This window comes from Hypanus sabinus, chromosome 27, assembly GCF_030144855.1.
Source record: "Hypanus sabinus isolate sHypSab1 chromosome 27, sHypSab1.hap1, whole genome shotgun sequence".
NCBI classification, from domain to species: domain Eukaryota; kingdom Metazoa; phylum Chordata; class Chondrichthyes; order Myliobatiformes; family Dasyatidae; genus Hypanus; species Hypanus sabinus.
The window spans coordinates 22,821,063-22,842,134 of record NC_082732.1 but is presented as its reverse complement, the minus strand read 5'-3'; the positions used below and the strand labels follow the sequence as shown (position 1 = coordinate 22,842,134).

The window sequence follows — 21,072 nt, the reverse complement described above, 5'->3', positions numbered from 1 at the left end:
ATGAATTTTTCAAGGAAGTGACGAGGCTGATGTGGGCAGTATGGTTGACTGGGACCTTGATAAGGTCTCACATGGGAAAATGGTCCAAAAGGTAAGAGGCCTAGTGATCCAGGGCTTGGATACTACTACACATAGATCTGAGAGATTCTGCATGTCCCTGATTCTACACCCGGGGTTACAGCTAGCTCTCCTTCCCCTCCCACCACCTTCCTATTCTGGTGACTTCCCCCTTCCATTTCAGTCCTGATGAAGGGTCTCGGCCCATAACATCAACTGTTTATACTCTTTTCCATAGACGCTACCTGACCTGCTGAACTCCTCCAGCATCTTGTGTGCGTTGCTCTGGATTTTCAGCATCTGCAGACTTCCTCGTGTTTGCGATTTGCTTCTCCTAAGCAATGTGCCTGATCCAGCAATAACTTACTTGTGCCATTCCACTTTCTCACCAGAGGGTTGCCCAGGAAGGAACATGAATTAGTCAACTGAAAATGGAGAAGAATTGAATGCAACCACCATCAGTAGAGTTGATATGCCACACCTCCAATGACTCAGGTTCAGTCCTGACCTCGGGTGCTGTTTGTACGAGACTGTACGTTCTCCCTGTGAGCAAATGGGTTTTCCCTGCTTGCTCCAGTTTCCTTCTACGTTCTGAAGACCTGCATGTTTATAGGTTAATTGGCACTGGGAATTGCCCCAGGGAGTGGTAGAATCTGTCGGGAATATGGGAATAATGAAATAGAATTAGTGAAGGATTAAAACAGCTGTATACTTAGTTTTGTGCATTAAGAGTCTATGACTCAGTGATTTACATTGCTTTAGGATGACGGACTAGGAAATGCAAGATTAGCTGTTTCCACTGTAATTGGACTGTAGCAAGGACAGGAAATTTAGATGACAAAATACTGTAATAATTTCATCATAGTGCAGCAAGTACTTAATGAGATAGCTTTATAGGGACCAAATTTCATGACCAAATCTGCACAGATGCATTCAGAAAGTAATGAGTCAAGGGACCCATAGAAACCTGACTGACAGATTGGGAATTGGTTTGCCCACAGAAGGCAGAGGGTGGTGGCAGAGAGAGAGTCTGTGACTGGTGGTATTCTGCAGGGATCTGTTCGGGGACCCCTGTTCTTAGTGATTTTTATAAATGACTTGAATGAGGAAGGTGGAAAGGTAGGTTAGTAAATTTTCAGATGATATAAAGACTGGTTCCTTAACGTTGTTATAGCCAGGGGTGGTAATGGGGACCAGCTCCCACCACCTATTAAATACTCCCAATGATGTGTGCCTGGAATAGCCCCTGATAGCCAAGTCCAGCTCCTAGCCTAAGCCTGGTGGAACAGTTTCTATTGGCAGGAGAAGGGGCAGAAGTGGGTTACTGGCACCTTAAAACCAGTCCCTTCGGGAAGATGGGGCACATCAGCCGTGTTTGGCAGCTCATCTAGAAGAAGGAAAACTGATCTCAAAGCTCTGCTGCCTTGTGGCTATACCTACTCATGGAGAAAGCTTCAGGAGTAAACCCCGAGGGAAAAATCCAGCGCTGGAGTCCCACATTGAGTTCAACGCTGACTGGCAACCCTGCGACACTGCTGGTGCCAAACTTTATCAGTTTCTGCCGTTCTTTTGGGTTCATCAGATGCGTGGAGAGGGGGAGCTTGCTGCATATGGGCAACAGCTTGCTCTCCATATCGTACTGCCCAGGCTCGTGTATCTAGATGACTAGTGCACAACATCCATGGTCAACTGTGGCCAACGGAGGCCCCACTCACTCACTCACAAAGGCTGGTGGTGTTGTATCAAAGATCGTCATAGGTTACAACAGAATGTAACCAGGATGCAGAGTCGGGCGGAGAAGTGGCAAATGGAGTTCAATTCAAAAAAGTGTGAAGTGTGAAGCGAAGTTGGAAAATTAAACATGAAGGCAGAGTACAAGTTTACTGGCAGGATTTTCAGCAGTTTGGAGGAATGAAGGGATCTTAAAGTCCAAGTCCAGAGATCCTTCAAAGTTGCTGCACAGATTGATAGGGTGGTTAAGAAAGGCGTATGGTGTGATGGCTTTCATTAGTCACGGAAATGAGTTCAAGAACTTTGTGGTAATGCTGCAGCTCTATAACTCTCTGGTTAGACCACACTTAGATTATTGTGTTCAGTTCTGGTCACCTCATTATAAGAAGGATGCGAAAACTTTATAAATAAATTACCATAAATTACCAGGTCAGTGCCTGGATTGGAGAACATGTCTAATGAGCAAAGGTTGAGAGAGCTAGGACTCTTCTCTTTGGAACGAAGGAGGATGAGAGAGGTGTACAAGATGATGAAAGGCATAGAAAGAGTGGGCAGCCAGCTCCTTGACCCCAGGGCAAAACCAGAGCACATCTGTTAAAGGTGAGTGGAGGAACATTTAGAGGAGATGGCAGAGCTAGGCTTTTCACTCTAGGAGTTGTAGGTGCTTGGAATGCACTGCCAGAGGTGATAGTAGCAGCTGAAACAATAGGGGCATTAAAGAGTTTCTTAGATAATATACATGGATATATAGGGGACTTTGTAGGAAGGAAGGGTCAGATTAATTCTGGAGTATATTTACAAATATCAGCATGATATCATAGCTCTAGGTCTCTGTACTTTGCTCTATGTTCTATGACTGAAAGAAAGCACTCCATATGATAATCATTCCAGATCTTGAACAACAATGGAGACACTGCAGATGCTGGAAATCTGGACCAAAATAGAAAGGAATTCAGCAGGTCAGGCAGCATCTATTGAGAAAAATGAACAGTTGATGTTTTCGGTCAAGACCCTTCACTAGGACTTGAATTGAGCACTGCAGAAGAACAATGGGACGTTATTGTGAATTCATTTTTTAAAGATTCATAGAAGCAGAAAATAGCAAGAGGTGCAAAAAATATTTCATGCCAATTAAAAAAAGTAATTAATAGAACGTATTTGATATTAATTAAAAGTGCAAACTAAAGTTTATTATCGGAATACATACATGTCACCACATACAACCCTGAGATTCTTTTTCCTGTGGGCATACTCAGCAAATCTATAGAACAGTAACTGTAAACAGGATCTGTAAACTGTAAGCTTCAAGAATTGTAAACTGTATACAATATTATACAATATATAAACTGCAAATATCAATAAATAATAAGCATGAAATAACAAGATAAATGAGTCCTTAAATGAATGCATCTATCCCCTTTTGCTCAAGAGTCTGATGGTTGAGAGGTAGTAACAGTTCTTGAACCTGGTGGTGTGAGTCCTGAGGCACCTGCACCTTCTGCCTGATGGCAGCAGCGAGAAAAGAGCACGGCCTGGGTGGTGAGGATCTTTGATGATGGATGCTGCTTTTCTATGGCAACATTTCATATAGATGTTCTCAATGGTTGGGAGGGTTTTACTCATGATGAACTGGGCTGAATCCACTACCTTTTATAAGATTTTCCACTCAAAGATTTTGGTGTTCCCATACCAGGCCATAATGCAGCCAGTCAGCACACTTTCCACCACATGTCTACAGAAGTTTGTCAAGGTTTTTGATGATATGCCAAAACTCTGCAGACTCCTGGAGAAGTAGAGGCACTGTTTCTCTTTCTTCGCAATTGTATTTATATGAAAGGTCCAGGGCAGGTTTCAGAGTCTAAAGTGAGGAAATCCAATTACACAAAGGGGTATTGAGGCCCAGGTCTTGGAGTTTACTGATTAGTTTAAAAGAATAAAGCATTAAAATAATGAGATGAAGTGGAATGGAACCATCACAAATTCAGAATCAGAATCAAAATCAAGTTTATATCATTGACATTTGTTGTGAAATCTGTTGTTCTGTGTAAGACATAAAAATTACTATAAGCTACAAATAAATAAATAGTGCAAAAGAGGGATGGGCAGCGTTGTGTTCTTGGATTCATGGACTGTTTAGAAATCTGATGGCAGAGAGAAAGAAATCAGTGCTAAACCATTGAACATGGGTCTTCAGGCTCCTATATGCACCTCCTCCTGACTGTAATAATGAGAAGAGGGCACATCCCAGATGGTGAGACTCCTTAATTAAGTAACAGTGCAAGATGATGAAGAAATCTGAGCTAGTTGCAATGGATAAAGCTTGTAAGTTCAAGATAATTGATAGAATTTTGTTCAATTATTATGCATAGACATTTGGAAAGAAGCTCTGTTCTCTTTTGAAGCTCTTCATGGCTCTTCATTGGCAAGCTCCCCATCGTTGAGTGCATCTACACAAAATGCTGTTGCAGGAAAGCATTATCCATCATCAGGGACCCCCACCACCCAGGTCATGCTCTCTTCTAGCTGACGCCATCAGGAAGAAGGTACAGGAGCTTCAGGACTCACACCACCAGGTTCAGAAACAGCTATTATCCCTCAACCATCAGGCTCCTGAATCAAAGGGGATAACTTCACTTAAATTCAGTTGCTCCATCATTGAAATGTTCCCACCACCAATGGTCTCATGTTCAAGGACTCTTCATCACATGTTTCCAATACTTATTGCTTATTTATTCATTATTTATTTATCTATCTAGCTATTTATTTATTTATTTATTTATTTTTAGATTTGTACAGTTTTGCACACTGGTTGAACACCCAAGTTGGTGTGGTCTTTTTGTTTATTCTCTTATGGTCATTATTCTATGGATTTATTGAGTATTCCCTCAAGAAAATGAATCTCAGGGATGTGACATATGGTACTTTGATAATAATTTACTTTGAACCTTGAAGCTGTTAAACTTCCCAAACATCCCAATGCCCATCCAACAGCACAGGACTGATTTTCTAGGCATCGGTTCTGAGCTAAGCCGAGTATCTGATCTTTTTACCATTCCTAATTATTAGGCACGATGATACAAATATGACAACGGTCACATTCTGTGATAAAGCAAGATTGCCATCCCTCTAACTCAAGGATATGTCCTTTCTCTGGATCCCATTAGCTAATCTGTTCAGGGCCTTCAATATTTACTACATCAAAATCACATAAACGTTTCTCAGACCTGGACAGCCTTGGCTGGAAGTGTCAATATGAATCAGCCTTTTGTTTAGAAGTCGGATGAGGTATAGTGGAGACAAGGGTAGATGCTGCGTGATGGATAATCTAAAAGTTTATTGTGACAACACCAGCTGGTATTTCACTTAAAAAGCTGACAACACCAGCTGCCAATGACTGAACCCAGCAGTGATGCCTTTCACAAGGTCCTTCCATACAAAGCTCCTATAATGCAGTTTTGAAACATTGATCCCTAAATACTATCATGACACAGCAATGTCATTCTGTTCAACGTCAGTTCTCAATTTAGGCCCTACTGTCACTGCGCACAACTTTGTTAAAATCTGCACCTTAAAACCCCCATGATCTATTCAAATTAGTAAATGGATGACTTGATAACGTGTTGATGTTAAGTAATTAAAGAACAGCCATTTTCCTGGGGTAGGGAAATCTAAAAACAGAGGCTTAGGCTTAGGGTGAGTGGAGATCTGAGAGTGCATGGAATGAGCTGCTGGAGATGGGCACAATTACAATATTAAAAAGACATTTGGGTAAGTACATGGATTGGAAAGGTTTGAATGGATACGGGCCAAATGCAAGCAAATAGGAGCACCTCAGGAGGACATCTTGTTCAGTCTGGACAAGTCATGCCAAGGGGTGTGTTTGGGTGCTGTATACCTCTATGACTCTATAATGACAGTTTGATATATGAACAACAAGCTGTAGTCTTCTCCAGGTGAATCCAAGGTGAAGAATTCAAATCTACACCAAGACTTCTTCCTCTACCCTTGTCTTGACACTCACTTGAAATTTTTTATAATCTTTTCCACTTGGCATCAAGTCCATCAGGAGCAGGTGGTCTTCCACAGACATTCTGAAACCCTGTCCCATTCCCAGAATCAAGGGCAGGAGCAAAATGACCTGGCTGCAGTCAGAAAGCACCGCTTGTGTGGTCCTTAAAGGGGAGCTCCTGAGGTTTCTCCTCCAGAGAGCTGGGAATGTTGTGGAAGAAGTGGGAAGTTAAAAGACAGAAGTATGCAGTAAATGGTTTTCAGTATTAATCTTTGGGAAAGCACAGCCAGTCATCTCAATGGCACCTCTTCTGCTTGGCCCACTTGGTTACTCTTGAGGCCATGAGGTTCTGAGATCCAAAGGACAAACATCAGGCATACAAACAAGCAGCTCCCACCTTATTGGTCTTACTTGTGCTGGTGATTGTCCTCAAGTGAGCACTTTCCCATCACAGCCCAGACTCATCAGTGGACTCAGTGGGAGATCGGACACAAAGGAAAACAATTCACATGGCTCGGGGTCAGCTGGCAACTCTGCCTCTCTCACACACATACACACGAAGCTCAAAGTAAATTTACCATCAAAGTACATGTACAACCCTGAGATTCATTTTCTTGCAGGCATTCACAGCGAATACAAGAAAAACAACAAAATCAATGAAAGACCACACCCAACAGGGTGGACAACCAGTTTGCAAGAAAATACAACAAACTGTGCAAATATAAAGAGAGAGAGAGAGAGAGAGAGAGAGAGAGAGAGAGAAAGAAATAACAATAATAAATGAATAATCAACAAATCTCGAGAACATGAGATGAAGAGTTTTTGAAAGTGAGTCCAGTTTAGTGGGAACAGTGATGGGATGAGTGAAGTTATCCCCTCTGGTTCAAGAGCTTGATGGCTGAGGAGTAATGACTGTTCCTGAACCTGGTGGTGTGAGTCCTGGGGCTCTTGTACCTTCTTCCTGATGACAGCAGAGAGAAGAGAGATGCTAAGAGTCCTTGATGATGGATGCTGCTTTCCTGCGACAGTGTTCTGAGTAGATGTGCTCAATGATAGGGAGTATTTTACCCATCGTATCCACTACTTTTTGTGGACTTTTCCGGACGAAGGCATTGGTGCTTCCATACCAGGCTGAGATGCAACCAATCAGTATACTCTCCCCTACACCCCTATAGAAGTTTATTTCCCTCTCTGTCTCCCTCTCTCACACACACACCTGTAATTTATAGGTTCAAGATCCCCTCCAGATTCATTCGCACAAAGCTCTAGGCTGGGACCCCAATGGGATCCTGACGTATAGAACACAACAGCACTGCACAAGAACAGGGTCTTCAACCCACAATTTTATGCCAATCTAATTAAACTAATAATTAAATGCCTAATTCAAGTAATCCCTTCTGCCTACAGACTGTCCACAGACCTCCATTTTCCGCACTTTCATCATATAATTTCTATCATATTTATTTCTATTACCATATCTGGCAGTGTATTCCAGACACCTCTCACCCTCAGTCTAAAAGAGCTTGCCTCACACATCTCCTTCCAATTTGCACCCACACCTGAAATGCATGCCCTCTAGTATTAAACATTTTGACCCTGGGATACCAGCCATCTACTTTTTCTCTGCCTCTCACAATTCTATAAACTTGGGTGGTGAAATTGTGGAATTCATTGTCGCAGAAGGCTGAGGAGGCCAAGCCATTGGATATGTTTAGAGCAGAGGCTGATAGGTTCTTGATTATTAATGGTGTCAAAGGTTATGGGGAGAAGGAGAGAATGGGTTTGGGAGGAATAATAAATAGGGCAAACAGACCTAATTCTGCTCCTATGTCTTAAGCCTTATGAGGTAGGTCTCTCCTCAAATTCCACTGCTCCAGATTAAACAACCCAAGTTAATTGTCTCCTTCTAATCTGGGCTGCATCTTGGTAGACCTCTTCTGTCTTAGATTAAACTGAGGTTCTGTTTACCATCTTGTGTGGACACTAGAGGTCACATGGCTCCACTTGAAGAAAGACTGAGTGTTGGCGTGCTGTGTGATATATTTCTTTCAACAAGTTTGAGTCAGAAAATCTGCTCGCTACTGAAGTGTCGGCTCTGGGAACCCAGCGTGTGTAACTGGCCAATTTACATCCCATAATCAGCACTAATTATGAAGCACTTTAGATGTCCTGAGAGGAAACTGGTAGGTGCTATGCCAATACAAGTCATTCTCACTACTGAAGCAATCACTTCCAGCTTCGTTTTAGTAAACAGATTACTTCCCTGCAGCATTTCTCAAATGCAGGACAGCATCTCGGTGTTTCATAGGGCAGGTGACAAAAAATGGCTCCCATGCAGGAGTGCAAAAGGACAAAGAAGATGAAATGCGAAATCAAATGTTTTTTTTAAAGTAGGTTTTTGAGGCAAAAACAGGGTGAGTATCTGAGGATATGATGTCTTATTATCTATAAGCATGTGAAGCAAGACCCAGGGAATCTTCTTCGTTGTTGTTCATCCCCTGAGGCTGAGGAAAACTTGTTCCCCCTTCAGTTCTAGAAGATCAGATACACCATCAAAAGCTTACCGTTGTAGAACTGGAGGTGTCTGGCAGGGACAGTGCATGAACAGTTTGGGATGCAGGGCGCTCCTTCTACCCCCTTTGCTGGACTCCAAGTGGTCCTCTTGCACAGCTTCTCAGTATCATCCTAAGTACTTCTCCATTTGAGGATCTTCCCATGTGTTGTAAATGGTGGGTGGTGTAAAGAAGTCAGCACGAAGAAGGGCCAGGGATTCCCATGAGTTGGTGTCAATGTTTTAGATGGATCTGAGAATATTAGTTTCCTTATCTGGTAGGATGAATGGTTTTCTTGTGCTCTGTAAGCCTCTGAAGAGTTCAACCTAAGGGAGACAGAAGATTAGAGAAGATTAGCTCACCACATATACATTGAAACATAGAGTAAAATGTGTAATCTACATCAACGGCCAACACAATCTAAGGATGAGCTGGGGGCAGCTCATAGGTGCCACCGTGCTTCCAGCGCCAGCGTAGCACGCTCATAATTTACTAACCCTAACCCGTACATCTTGGAATTTGGGAGGAAACCAGAGCGCTTGGAGGAAATCCATGTTGTCACCATAAGAATATACAAACTCATTATCGACAGCAGTGGGAATGACTGAGGCCTCCGTTAGTCAGGGTTGGCCATGGATGTTGCGCCCTAGATGTCTAGATATGTCAGCCCGGGCAGCACGATACGGAGAGCAAGCCTTTGCCGATGCAGCAAGCTCTCCCTCTCCACGCAACTGATGAACTCAAAACAGCGGCAGAGACCGATACCGTTTAGCACTAGCTAAACGGGGGACTCAACGGGGGACGGCCTTAGGGACTCCAGCACTGGAGTTTCCCTTGGGGTTTACTCCCGAAGCCTCCCCCATGAGTGGGTATAGCCAAAAGGGAATAGAGAAGGGTAATCATGATAGGCATGCTCATAGAGACACCTAGAACAGAAACAGGCTTTTCAGGCCACCAAATACAAACACAGATGCATGTGCACAAAGTCTACATTAATCCCATTGTCTTCATTCCCCCTGCATTCTCATCAGTTACCCTCAGATTTTACCACTCACCTTCACACCAGGGCAATTTACTGTGACCAATGAACCTATCGACCCATCCATCATTGGGATGTGGGAGGAAACCAGAGCTCTGAGGAAACCACGTGGTCACAGAGAATACGTAAGCTCCATACAGACTGCACCCGAGGCCAGGTCTCCAGGGCTGTGAGTTAGAAGCTCATGTAACAAAATTATCAACCCTGAAAGCAATTTACCCTTAGGAGTCAAGGTTGTTTGCAGGATATGAAGGAAATGTGCTCGGAGGCACTCAACTTCAATGAAGCGTAACAGTGTTTGGAATGATAAAAAGGAGAATTAATCATTAAACTATTTAAAATACAAATTAAATGGGAGCAGAAACTGCATTGTGCTCCAGGCAAGATGACACGTTGTGAGAACTTTCACCTTTTTCAAGCTGTGTTACTCCTTGAATCTGTGACTCTATAGCGAAGGGTAAACTTCTCAAGGTCTGGCTCAGGGAAGGAAGTTGCGGGGACTGGGTGAAGTCGGTGGAGGCGGTGCATGCAGATTCTTGTCCAGGTTAAATCGGATACACGATTGCCATCACGGGTCACCATTGCAAAATGCACTGAGTGATTTTTTAGCCCCTCCTGGCAATCAGCATGCAGTTTGTAAGAACATAAAAACATGAGAAATAGGGGCAGGAGTCGGCCATCTGGCCCATCGAGCCTGCTCCACCATTCAATAAGATCACGGCTGATCTGGCCATGGCCTCATCTCCGCCTGCCTGCCTTTTCCCCATAACCCTTAATTCCCCTACTGTGCAAAAGCCTTGTAGTAAGAGTTGACGAGGGTATGGTGTCATCTCAGGAAGCCGTAACTGGTGCAGGTCTACTGGACGTGTTGTTAGACTCTGAAAGTTTTGATGCTGGAGGTTACCTGGCATTTAGGTCAACTTAGTCCAATAAAGATGATCCAGGGGAGGGGAGTGTGTGAAAGCATAGGGGGTTGATTATTTACCTTATTACATAAAGATAAGTCAAATTAAGGGAGGTGAAACAAAATCATCACCTTGCATCTCACAGTAACTGATTAAATTGATTTATATTCCTGGACTTCAAAGTTCAAAGTGCATATATGTCACCATATACAATCCTGAGAACCATTTTTTGCGGACATACTCAATAAATCCATAACAGAATAATGATCATAATAGAATCAACGAAAGACTGCGCCACCTTGGGCATTCAACCAGTGTGTAAAAGACCACAAACCCTGAAAGTACAAAAAGAAAGGAATAATAATAATAAATAGATCAGCAATAAATATTGAGAACACGACATGGAATGTCCTTGAAAGCGAATCCTTAGGTTGTGGGAACATTTCGGTGATGGGGCAAGTGAAGTTGAGTGAAGTTATCCCCTTTGGTTCAAGGGCCTGGTGGTTTGGGGGTCATAACTATTGCTGAACCTGGTGGTGCAAGTCCTAAGGCTCCTGTACCTCCTCCCTGATGGCAGCAGCGAGAAGAGAGCCTGACCTGGGCGTTAGGGGTCCCTGATGATGGATGCTGCTTTCCTGCAACACTTTGTGTAGAGGTGCTCAGTGGCGGGGAGGGTAGTAGGTTCCTTTGGAGCCGTGTGGTTCTAGAGGAGGCGAACTGCAATTGTGAAAAGTTGCGAGAATCATCGCTGGGAGGTGTGAGGAGGGGAAACAGAATTGTAACACCCCAGGGTCATCCTTTTCTGGAGATGGCATAGCAATGCACACATTGACAAGATAAGTCCTGGGTCAATGCCTCTAAAAGAACTTGGTTTTCTTTAGAGGCCACAATAGTGCCTCGTGCACAGAATGTGCTAACACTACAACTGTATAGACCCAAAATCTCTATGAATGAACAGACCAAATGATAGTGAATGCACTGCTATTGCATTTCCTGTATAACTTCTATAAATAAAGTTCATTTTTGAAATAATAAAAGAGCAGCTATCCATTGTATCTGGGAGAGCAGAGTTCAGTTCTAAAGTGGAACAGGGGGCAAAGGAGACCCAAAAATCTTCTATATTCTGTATGATGCTGATGTTCTCGTGAGCTATTTCCAACCCACAGGATACGTTCCATCTTCTATTAAAACGGTCAGTGAATAGACACATTGAAGGAGATTCATTATACTTAAAATGATAGCAAGAGTTCCATCACAAACAGTATCTTGCACTTAGAAAATAGAAGAGGCTTCCTTATGGTGCAGTCATGATCATAAACAGAGTAGAAGAAATCCGACTGCTTCAAGAACATAGAATTTTGGCCATTCATAAGCCAACAGCAGTGTCGAGGAGTGTACTTTGCAGACCAAAAAGGCAAACCAAGCTGGTAGACAAGACCAATGTGGCCTATAAAATCCAATGTGGGAAATGTTACGTCAGCCAAACTGGGAGAAAACTATCCACAAGGATCCACAAACGTCAACTGGCTGTGAAGCAGCCTGACCAACTCTCCCTAGTCTCTACCCACAAAGATCAAGAGGGATACAAATTTGACTGGGTATCAGTCAAAGTCGTGGCGCAAGCAAAGCGTGCGGGAGGCAAGAGAATTCCTAGAAGCGTGGTTTTCTGCAAACAACATTCAGACCTAGATCCTATTTATGAGCCGGTGAGGGCAAATTCCAGACCACAACCCTTGAGGTTCGCCACACAACCAATCAGCAATGAGATCTCCTCCCCACATCACAACTGGGTTTCTGAAATGCCGTCCAATCAGCTGGTTAAAAAGTATATACAAGCCAAGCATTCAGAGGACACCACCACAACCAACACAATGTCTCCTCATATGAGGATGGATCATTTGCAAGTAAATGGCCAAGATTGGAGACAACCCAACCCAACCATCAACCACCCAAGGGACACATTTTCCAAATTATTTCCAGATGTCCTACCAATTTCTGCCCCAGTCAAGGGGAATGCCAAGTCTTCAAATGAAAACATAACTTCACTTGTGCATTACTGTATTTCTTAGAAGAAAATTTATTGATGGTAGGTTTCAGTATTTACTTGTTCTGCAAGTGTATTGGATACAAAAGTAGCTACAGCATGGGGGATTAAATGACAGTAGGTTTCAAGAGCAATCCCTACAGGCGGTATTATTGAGATGAACTTTACCTACGAGCTCGTTGTTGGAAAGCCATTTGCATTGCATATACTTGCACGTGGATATCATTAAAAATTATAAATGCAAGAAGTATGTGATCCATCAGAGATTCGCCAACAAATCTAATGCATGGTTTCCTGAAAACCGAGGGAAAACTTAAAGAAACACAAACAATTAGTGACCCAGTGGGAAGAACTTAATCAAAATCTCAGTGTCAAGCTCATGAGTTAACAGAAACTATTAAAGAATTAAAAAAATTAACCAGATTATTACTTTAAAGTGCTGGAACAGAATCAGTGGACACCTTTCCAGAACAAGAAAGGCTTCTTTTGAGATATCAGAAGATTCTCCTTGGACAACAAGTAAATTGATGCAGAAGTGAAAACCCAAAATCATTAATTAAACAATTGGAGGCTGCAAAGACACATCATGTTAGGAGATCTCCAGACTGATGAAGCTAAGACCCAAGCTAATTGTCTTACTCAATTCTAAAAATCCAGTGATGAACATTTATACAAAAGAAAATGAGATGAGACTTCCAATCTTGAGGTATAAGTAAACTTACTTATGCATCTGTTCCAATATGGAATATGAGAAGCTATAGGTATATTCCATCATGTCTTAGACTGTCCCTCAGGATCCAGGATGGCTTACATCCACCCCGGTTTGTGGGTTTGAGGTAGTCAATGACTACAAAGTGGGAGCCCGAGACAATTCCACCAACAGGGCAGAAGGTAGTTTATGAGATGGTCCTTTTCTACTGCCATTTACACTGGATGCTGACATTCATGAACTCAAGGCTCTTGATACCCTATCCTGAATGCCCTTTCTCCATTTTAAGTCATCGGGGCCAGGAGTTGTCAGAAGTCAATGAAGGTGCTTCACTTCTTCAAGGGAGTATTGACCATACTCTTAGATTTTTTTGCCCTGCTCTGTCTGTGTGGTAATCTGGTTATGTGACTGAGATCAGAATTGAGAGTTCGTTTTGGGAGTTTGGTGTCAAGCTTGTCAATGATGCAAGGATCAAACTGAGGCTGGAAGTCTGAAAAATAAACACCAGAAATTGTTAGGTGCACTCGGCAATGAAGTAGCATCTGTGAATAGAGAAGCTCACAACGTTCTCAGATCTGGTTCGCTCATCAGAACTGGGGTAAAGAGTGAAAATGAGCAGTAAAAGCAACAGAGGCTGTGGGAGGGTTGGAACAAAAGGAATTGCTCTGAGAGGTTGAACCAGAATATTATAACGTGGCAGCAAAGAGCTTAACTTGGATCTGAACTGCTCAAGCTCTTCGTGTGTGGAATGGGAAATGAGCAAGACACAATCAGAAATAGAAAAATGAAAGGAAAAGAAAACTGTGAAAAGCTGACCACATGGTTTCCTCAGAGCTCTGGTTTCCTCCCACATCCCAATGATGGATGGGTCGATAGGTTCATTGGTCACAGTAAATTGCCCTGGTGTGAAGGTGAGTGGTAAAATCTGAGGGTAATTGATGAGAATGCAGGGGGAATGAAGACAATGGGTTTAATGTAGACTTTGTGCAAATGCATCTGTATTTGTAATTGGTGGTCTGAAAAGCCTGTTTCTGTTCTAGGTGTCTCTATGAGCATGCCTATCATGATTACCCTTCTCTATTCCCTTTTGGCTATACCCACTCATGGGGGAGGCTTCGGGAGTAAACCCCAAGGGAAACTCCAGTGCTGGAGTCCCTAAGACCGTCCCCCGTTGAGTTCAACGCTGACTGGCAACTCCTGCGATGCTGCTGGTGCTAAACGGCATCGGTCTCTGCCGCTGTTTTGAGTTCATCAGTTGCGTGGAGAGGGAGAGCTTGCTGCATCGGCAACAGCTTGCTCTCCGTATCGTGCTGCCCGGGCTGACATATCTAGACATCTAGGGTGCAACATCCATGGCCAACCCTGACTAACGGAGGCCTCAGTCATTCCCACTGCTGTCGATAATGAGTTTGTATATTCTTATGGTGACAACATGGATTTCCTCCAAGCGCTCTGGTTTCCTCCCAAATTCCAAGATGTACGGGTTAGGGTTAGTGAATTGTGAGTGTGCTACGCTGGCACCAGAAGCTCCAACCATACCATCGCCTTCAGAGGACGATGGAGATGGGAGGTCATCGATGCCCTTTGCTCCACTTAGGAGCGAAGGGTCCAAATTACATGAAGCATGGATTAGTGACAGCTCCATCAACTCTTTGATCCCACTCAAAAGCAGCCCTGTAATTTGACACTTCATCAACCTCCCATTCATACTCTCCAACAATGACACACAGTGGCTATAGTGCTCACTATCTATAAAATGCACTGCAGTTACATATCCAGGTAGGAAACATGGTTAACATTCCTTCCTCAACTGCCTACAGGCTCCAGATGTATGTACGGACCATCACTGCAGGCCCCCCTGTAAGATGCACATAATCCCGACTTGGAAATCTGTCACCGGTCCTTCTGGATACAAATCCAGGAAACTCCCTCCTCAACAGCAGCATGGGAATGCCTTCAGCAGAAGATCTGCAGAAGTTCAATGCTAGCAGTTCACTTCTACTCCCTCAAGGGGCAATTATGGACAGGCAATAAATGTTGGCTTTGGCACAGATGCCTGGATCCCAAAAAAGTGAACTGAAGAAGAGCACGCATAAATAACATAATTGAACTAAGGAGAACAAAAAAAGATTGGGTGAACTCAAGCAGATGAGTCAGCATCTGAGGAGACAGAAGGTGAGATCTGACATTTCTGACCGTACTCAGGACTGAAGGAGCTGGGGGTTGAAACATGGGCCTTTGAAATGACAGGAACCAAACTTAATGTTCTCAACTATAATCGGAATAATCATATTTGATGGTCATTAATCAGAGTCAGAATCAGGTTTATTATCACTGGCATGGATCCTGAGCCTTGATTTTACAATTTGTAGACTATTTTATATACAGAGGTAACAAAAATGCATCTTGCAGCTCATTTTACATTATTTCCCAAGAATAAATTGATTTTTCACAACATTGCCCATGACAGGTTCCAAGTAGCTGTAATTTTCAAACTGGAATGAACTTCCGAATTTAAATATACTTGTAGAAAGAAAATTAGTATTTTAATGCATCTCTGTCCAAGGTTTCACAACTTTTCCCTCAATTCAATTAATGAAAATACATGTGTGAGACGGGCACTCAGACACCCTGTAGGGAACTGACCACGATTATTTCATCCTAACCCATGTAATGTCACTGCATGATCTCTTGCACATTAGTTTTAATAAATACCGTAATCCAATGGAACTCTGATGTAGCAAGAAGGGCTGTCTTTACTATCCCTAGATAGATATTTTAGACCTTTACCATGGTTTGTTTTAAGTAATCTAATAGTATTTGGTTTCTAATAGTACCTAGATACAAATGGTATAAAGAATTAGCGAAATGTGAACACATAAAAATTAAAAGAGGAAAAAGATGTTTCCCAGCAATTCCTCCTTTCCTTTTAGTAAAGTTTAAAAACTTTAAAATAGCAATCACTTACAATTTAAATAATAACTAGTAACCGGATATCACTTAATTCCAGATTCAAAATTTGGATTATTACCTTTCAACTTGAGAGGGCAGTTCAATAGTGGAATAGCTGGACAACTGCAAATAACATCATTTGCTTTAGCACTTTGTTTTCCACTGGTGACCTCTTCCTCCTATTGTGACCATCTAGCTGGAAACTTTTCCTAGTAAACTAAGCAACTGGACCCTGGGGCTTCAGAGGCCTAAATGCAGGTGCTTACGCAGAGCTCCCGCTCTTTACCAAAAATCGTTGGAAGCAATCAATGAAACCGCAAATTCCCAGGTATTTTGATTAGCTTTATTCACCTTTTGGTAGAAAACCATGGATCATCTCCTGGCCTTGAGGAAGAGTTGAACCTCCGACTGACTCTACAGTAAAATTACCTTCTCATGACAAGTCAGCAATCCCTTCACCTCTAAAGAGACATCTCGCTTCTCACTAGGTCAAACATCTGTGCAGATATACAAACATGGGTTTCTGTATCAATCTGTACATTGAAATACAAACATCCTTTTGAAAGTGTAGATGATTAGTTTCAATACTGGTGAACTGTGAAGGAGAAAATATCTAACAATTGGGCATACTCAGGACTATGACGATTGCTGGACTGACAGATTTTAGAGACATAGAGCACTACAGCGTTAAAAAAGTCATTTGGCCTATCTGGTCCATTATCCTGCCCAGTGCCATCAACCTGCATCTGGACCATAGTCTTCCACCCCCTCCCATCCATGTCCTTATTCAAACTTCTCCTAAATGTTTAAATCAAACTCACATCCACCACTTGTGCTGGTAGCTTGTTCCACACCCCCTGAGTGAAGATATTTCCCCTCGTGTTCCCCTTAACCATTTCACTTATAACCCTTAACCTGTGACCTCTAGTCCAACCTCAATGGACAAAGCCTGCTTGCATTTACCCTATCTGTACCCTTCATAATTTTGCATCTATAAATCTATAGAGTAAGCTATTATTTCTGTTGGTATCGCAACACATTTTGGTTTAATATTGTTAGGAGTTACTCAATATTACAACAAATTTTTGAATGATACTGTGTTATAATAAAGAACTCCATTTCCCAGTGGGCAACGCAGGTGATTCATCCGGGACCAGAAGCTACAATCATGAGGGGGTTCACACACGCTCAGTGTTGAGCTGGGGTTCAGCAATAAAATGTTCTAGCATAAATCCATGCTAAGTTTGTCTTTATTAAGATCAAACATAACATGGAGTCAGAAGTTGATTTGAGGTCTAAACATGGAGAGTAAATGAATGCCATGCACGACTGAGAAAGAGATTGCGTACGTACGAAATGTGCTAGCAACAAGTGACGGAGGGAAGTGGGGTAGTGAGGCGAGAGAGCATGTTGTTCCCGAAGTTCATCAGATTCACCAACAAATTCAGGTGAGAAGCAGAAAGTTCTCTTTGTTGATAAACTAAGTTCCCCTCCTGCAGTTTATCAGCAATCTGACTGATAACTAAAATGCTTCAAAAGGCAACTCAATATATGTTTAACTGCTAGCAGAGTGGGAGGGACCAATGAAAACTCGAAAGAGTCTAACTTTTTACACGTAATTGGTGAAGAGGCTTTCAAATTAATGACACACACAAAATGCTGGTGGAACACAGCAGGCCAGGCAGCATCTACAGGGAGAAGCACTGTCGACGTTTCGGGCCGAGATTCTTCATCAGGACTCAAATTAATGAGACTGCTTTTATGTTGGACACTCTGATGACAAATTTTGTACTTTGTCCCAAGTTCAATTCTGGTCAACTCACTACAGTCAGGACATGGAAACCATAGAAAGGGTGCAGAGAAGATTTACAAGGATATTGCCTGGATTGGAGAGCATGCCTTATGACAATAGGTTGAGTGAACTTGGCCTTTTCTTCTTGGAGTGACAGAGGATGAGAGGTGACCTGATAGAGATGTACAAGATAATGAGAGGCATTGATCGTGTGGATAGTCAGAGACTTTTCCCCAGGCCTGAAATGCAAGCACGAGAGGACATAGTTTTAAGGTGCTTGGAAGTAGGTACAAAGGAGATGTCAGTGGTAAGTTTTTTATGCAGAGAGTTGTGAGTGCAAGGCAGCATTGGTGGAGGCGGAAATGATAGGGTCTTTTAAGAGACACCTGGATGGCTACATGGAGCTTAGAAAAATAGAGGACTATGGGTATAGCCTAGGTAGTTCTAAGATAGGGACATGTTCGGCACAGCTTTGTGGGCCAAAAGGCCTGTATTGTGCTGTATGTTTTCTTTGTTTCTATGTATAAACATTACATTGCAGAGATGTAAGTTTTTTCTCCTGTGACCCAAAACAAGGTGTTAGCTTCAACCAATACATAGCCGTGCTTCAAATACTAAATAAGTCCCGTGAATTTGGAGATTTGAGAAAATCACTAGATACAGAATATTTTGCAGAACTTCAGATAATGAACTTGGAGAAAGACTACTGCATGAAAAAGAATTGATGCTGGAAAAGACTGTGAGTGTATGTAGGGCAGCAGAGACCACACGAGCACAAGCTAAGGAGCTGCACAGGACAGACACAACAATGCATACTGTGAAAACAGAGGGGCAGAGCATGACGTGCTTCCCAGAATAACAGTAAAACAAAGAGGAAGGCTCAAACAGCAAATGTGGAGGTAGGCACAGCCTTTTATAAGCCATGTCCTACTTATGGAAAGTCCTGCAGTAATTGTAGGAAGAAAAATCATTTAGCGAAGTGCTGCAAAGCTGGGGCTACCAAGAGAAAGGTGCACACGGTTGCTGAGGAAATGGAGGAAGTCTGTGTAGATTCTCTACAGACTTCTGCTGCTGGTAAAACAGAATGGGTAGTCCAGTGACTGTGAATGAGACAACAATTCCATTCGAGCTTGACAATAGAGTGCAAGTGAATCTGTTATCCATAGATGACTGCAAGACTCTCAAGGTAAAGAGCAAGGGTTTAACCAGTAAAGGTAAAAGTGACAGGCTACACTGCAGAGAATGTACCAATAAAAGGAGGCAGTATAGTTACCTTCAGGCACAAAAGGGCAACACCTAAAGTCACAGATAGTGATTGTAGAAAAGAGATTACAGCCAATATCAGGTCTGAGTGCATGTGAAAAGCTCACTCTAGTGAAAAGAAATTTCACAGTGGCTTTACAGACCAAAGATGATCACACAACGCTCATGGAAGAGTACGCAGATGTCTTTGAGGGACTCGGAAATTTACCTGGTGTACATAAAATTGATGTAGATGAGACAACAGCCCCTGTTGTCCATGCATGCAGGAAAGTTCTGTTTGCACTGAGAGACAAACTTAAGCAAGAACTCCCATGCATGGAATGGATAAATGTCATACAGAAAATTGAAGAACCAACAGATTGGGTGAGCTCACTTGTCATTGTGCAGAAGGAAAATGGAGTACTGTGAATATGTCAAGTCCCAAGAGATCTTAATAAAGCCATCTAGAGAGAGCATTTTATATTGCCCACATGGGAGGAGATCATGTCCCGGTTTGCAGGTGCCAAGTGGTTCTAGATGAAGCTTGATAAGGCAAGTTCAAGACTGTGTACTTCTAACACACCTCAAAGAAGAACTTACTTTCTTTGGCCACCGTTTGGGATCCTGCCAGCACCAGAAGTCTACCATAAAACCATCCACATGATCTTTGAAAGTGTACCTGGTGTCGAGACCATGATAGATGACATCATCTTCTGGGGGTCCACCAGGGACGAACATGATGCACAACTGAGACAGGTGCTTGATGTGACACGGAATGTGAATTTGAACTTAAATAAAGAGAAATACAAGTTTGGTGTTAAGACACTGACTTTCATAGGAAATGTCATTTCAGAAGAGGGAGTGAAGTCTGACCCAAGAAAGATGCCAGATTTCCATTGACAACATGGAGAGGACACAAAACAAGGAAGAAGTGAGATGATTTTTGGGGGTGGTGACTTACCTGGCTAAGTTAATGTCTCGACTGTCAACCACATCAGCACCACCTAGGTCACTCCTTGAGCAGCGAAATGAGTGAATTTGGTCTCACAAGCAAGAAGAGTGTTTCCAGATGCTGCAAAGAATCCTAACTGAGGTGCTGAGAATCATGCTGAGGTTTTATGATCTGGAAAGGTGTACTAGGATCTCAACTGATGCTCCCCGGCATGGCCTTGGACCAGTACTACTGCAGCAGCATGACGACACATGGCAACCTGTGGCCTATGTGCCAAGGGCTTTAACAAATGCGGAAGCCAAGAATGCACAGATAGAGAAAGAGCTTCTTACCAGCACACATACATGCAAAAGGTTCCACCAGTACATCTATGGGCAAACTTTTAAAGTGGAGACAGACTATAAACCACTGGTCTCAGTTATATCAAAACCACTGAATAACCATCCCATGAGGATAAAGCTGCAGAAATATGATGTGAAGATAATCTACACACCGGGAAAATATATGTTTGCCATTGATGCTTTGTCTCAAACGGTCAACAAGAGAGAAAAGGCTGACCAAGAGATTAATGCTGATATACAGGCCTATGTTGACATGATTGTCATCTTCATTCCAGTATCTCCTGATAGAACAGAGAAGATTAGGAAACCACATGGATCTACAACCACAAACTCCAACCTATAGCTGTGATGCTTCACTTGTCGGTGCACCCAAGGGGCCAGCAGATGTAAAAAAGTAACATGTTAATCAGAGTTCTCAGAAAGACACCAATATTAACATATCAAATAAAAGCAAAGCACCTGTGAAAACAAATAGCAGATCAAAAAGGAACATTAAACTGCCTCAGAGACTGATTGAAAGGTGAAGAGTGGATAAGGGACTATATTTGCTCATTACAATTGAAGTTGGAAAGTTTGAAAAAAAGAAGAAAAGAGACCAGCTACAGAATGTAAATATCTTGGTGGAAAGGATTCTTGCGGGTTTTGAGAACACAATATTCTGTTTGTTTTTCTTTAAAGGGGGAAGCTGTGTTATTGTGTGTCCATAAATAAAGAACTTCAGTTCCCACTGGGCAAAATGTGGGCGGT

At 42.6% G+C, this 21,072-nt stretch overlaps 1 long non-coding RNA gene across 2 annotated transcripts; it reads right to left on the bottom strand.

Annotated features, from left to right (window-relative positions):
* Positions 1-302: 302 nt before the first annotated feature.
* On the bottom strand, positions 303-9,633 carry LOC132382081 (uncharacterized). 2 transcript variants are annotated; one of them, XR_009508197.1, is made up of 3 exons: positions 9,405-9,632; positions 8,362-8,675; positions 303-710 (listed from the first exon to the last, which is right to left on the bottom strand). It is a non-coding gene; the product is annotated as an uncharacterized LOC132382081 (long non-coding RNA). The 2 variants fall into 2 exon arrangements; XR_009508198.1 differs by lacking the exon at positions 303-710 and adding an exon at positions 1,421-3,704 and having other exon boundaries at positions 9,405-9,633.
* Between the last annotated feature and the right edge of the window lie 11,439 nt (positions 9,634-21,072).